This window comes from Sorghum bicolor, unplaced genomic scaffold, assembly GCF_000003195.3.
Source record: "Sorghum bicolor cultivar BTx623 unplaced genomic scaffold, Sorghum_bicolor_NCBIv3 super_558, whole genome shotgun sequence".
NCBI lineage: Eukaryota > Viridiplantae > Streptophyta > Magnoliopsida > Poales > Poaceae > Sorghum > Sorghum bicolor.
In genome coordinates, this window is record NW_018396610.1 from 7538 (window position 1) to 10211 (window position 2674).

Sequence of the window (2674 nt, forward strand, 5' to 3'; positions counted from 1 at the left end):
GGCCAGAATGAACAAAACCTTCAAACCTGACAAAGACCTGAGGAGAATCAGGCATCAGGAACTATATTATTTTCACCAAAAGGCGGCGGAGGTTTAACATTCACAAGACAGACCTCAACAAAATTCACATAACCTTCACCAAAATAAGGTCGAAGGTATCCTGCTACTCTAAGCAGACCCCCAACAAAAAAAGCGTGAAATTAAAACGAAACTACAATAACCCTCAGCCAGGTACAACAAAACCAACTACCGCAACAACCATCAATAACCCGACAATAAATTTTAACCTAACTAAGTACATAAAATAAATGCACGAAAGCCTATAAAACCAGGCTCACCCTGCCCTCACCCTCAATCAGGATCAGTATACAAAGACCCGAGCATCGAGTGCAAACCTAGCAGTCAAAAAGCAAAAATCCTAGGCCACCATGGAAGCAGGAGTTAGCCTCACAACACCAACAAAAGTTTGTATCGCACGAAGCTTCGTAATACTAGAACTCCGGCGTTGTGATGAACATCGACCACAAAGTCGTGTACAGCCACAACAGAAACAATGGAAGTCAGACTCAGAGGTCTCTGAAGGGTATCGCACGAAGTCTCGTAACGTCCCTTCAGAACCTCCGACTCAGATAGCCGAAGGTTCTCCTCGACAACACTCCATGGGAGTCGAGTAAAGGAAAAAAATAGCACAATTCAGCGGAGGATCCTTCGCACCAATAAAGTCGAAGGTTCTAAGGCCAAGAAGCGGAGATCCTCCGCGCAAGAAAAAATCAACAACAACTTCGCAACATCGAGCATCAAGCACAAGCAAGCCACAGCAACACAAAGATCCTTAGGATCAACACCACCGTGACGTTGCAATATATAAATGCTGTAGCGCGAAGGTTGTAATAAAAATGAGATCGAAGGATGTAGCAAACTTAAAAACTTTATTATTGATGAAGAAATCATTACAAAAGATCGTTTACAAGGAAAAAATAAAATCATCCTTCGACACATAAAAAGTCGAAGGTTATAGGTAGCTTGTACAAATTCAACTTACAAATCCTCCGTCGACTAAACAACCAAAGGATCTATGAGTCACATACAAATTATAGCGCGAAGGTTGTCAAAGTTAAAAGGTGCGGAGACCATGTGGTAAAAATGTCTGATCTTTATTAACCATATACAATGTACATAACAGAAGCTTACAACAAAAAATGAAAAACATCCTCCGACCGTAAAACGTCGAAGGTTCTAAGACCCTCGTACAATTCTAACATACGAATCTGGAAAAAGCCTAAGATCATCGCAGTAATCACGAACAAGGAAATCAACTAAGTCATCAATACTACGCGTAGGATACTTATGGCGCCACCAGTCAACTAGATAACCCCTCGCATACAGATCTCCACGCTTGAACGTCACCGGGGTAACGTAACTCCCTTCGACAAAGTTCGAAGGAAGATCTTCCAACGGAGCAGACCTCACAACCTGCGCACAAAATAACAACTTCAAAACCAAAACGTATTACGAAGGATAAAACCAAAACGTATTACGGAGCTTTCGAACCTCCGGATATCCATGGAGAAAAGGCTCAGCAGAATCCTCGGAAACCTCCGACACCCAGCGTACCCTATCCTTCTCACCAAAGATACGAAGGATAGGATATGGCGGCTGCATAAACACATCAAACTAAGTCATAAAAAAAAAGAAAAACACAAATAGCCTACGGCAAGGTAGAAACAAAACAAAAACCACCACCTAAGCCGTAGGCCATGAACCTCGGCGCGCAAGCGACTGGATAAATCCAGATCCTTCGCCATCAATATCATATCCAACAAACTCGAACATATCCACCAATCTCATGTTAGGGAAGGCAACTCGCCAGTACTCCCACAATTCGCCAGAAACATAAATCCTTTTGTAAAAAATTGAAAGGGGAGTAATTAAATGATCCTGCGCAGGTCCTCCGCCAGAGACCTGCGCAGGATCAAAGTGTAAAACAAAGGCTTATCTGAAAACAACTTAATATATTACATCCTCAACAGTCTGTACAAAATAAGCAAAACCTCCGGCCCTATTTACAAAAGCGTCACATACTTGGACGCAAAAAAGACTAAGAAAAACCTAAAAACTAAAAAGCCTCACACCTGAGGCGGAGGAGGAGCAGAAGTCTCGGGCAATTCTGAAACCTTGGCACCAGATCCCTCCGGAGCTTTGGCACCAGCATCACGAGCCTCCGCTTCAGCCTGGGTCGGAGGACGCGCCTCGCTTGGTGGACGCGAAGGACCGGCCTTGTCAACTTTAGCCTTATTCTTCGCAATCTCCTACAAAATACCCATCTTAAGTAACATTGCAAAGCAGCAAAGCAAAATACAAAAAGAAAAAACCAAATCAAGAATACCTCAGCGCGACGAGCCTCCGCCATCTTCTTCGCCTCAGCCCGCCCAAACCTAATCCAGAACGAACTGATAAAGTTCCGGACAGATTTGCGCAGGCCGGGGGTGCCCTCGCCAACGTCCTCCGCCGTGGCAAACTCCACCTTGTCAACCCCCTCGGCGTGGGAGCAACCTCCGCGCCACAAAAGTCGAGCGAAGGAGCTAACCGCGGCCAAAGCCCCAAAATCAACAGCCCCCCCGACAAAGTCAGGGAGCATGCGGATATGGGACTTCATCCACGCTAGGCAAGCCCC

At 45.1% G+C, this 2674-nt stretch overlaps 1 long non-coding RNA gene across 2 annotated transcripts; it reads right to left on the reverse strand.

Annotated features, from left to right (window-relative positions):
• Positions 1-1091: 1091 nt before the first annotated feature.
• Positions 1092-2666, reverse strand: LOC110431552. Of its 2 annotated transcripts, XR_002448978.1 has the most exons (4): positions 2387-2666; positions 1744-2309; positions 1552-1656; positions 1093-1473 (listed from the first exon to the last, which is right to left on the reverse strand). It is a non-coding gene; the product is annotated as an uncharacterized LOC110431552 (long non-coding RNA). The 2 variants fall into 2 exon arrangements; XR_002448977.1 differs by having other exon boundaries at positions 1092-1473; positions 1552-2309.
• Positions 2667-2674: the final 8 nt, after the last annotated feature.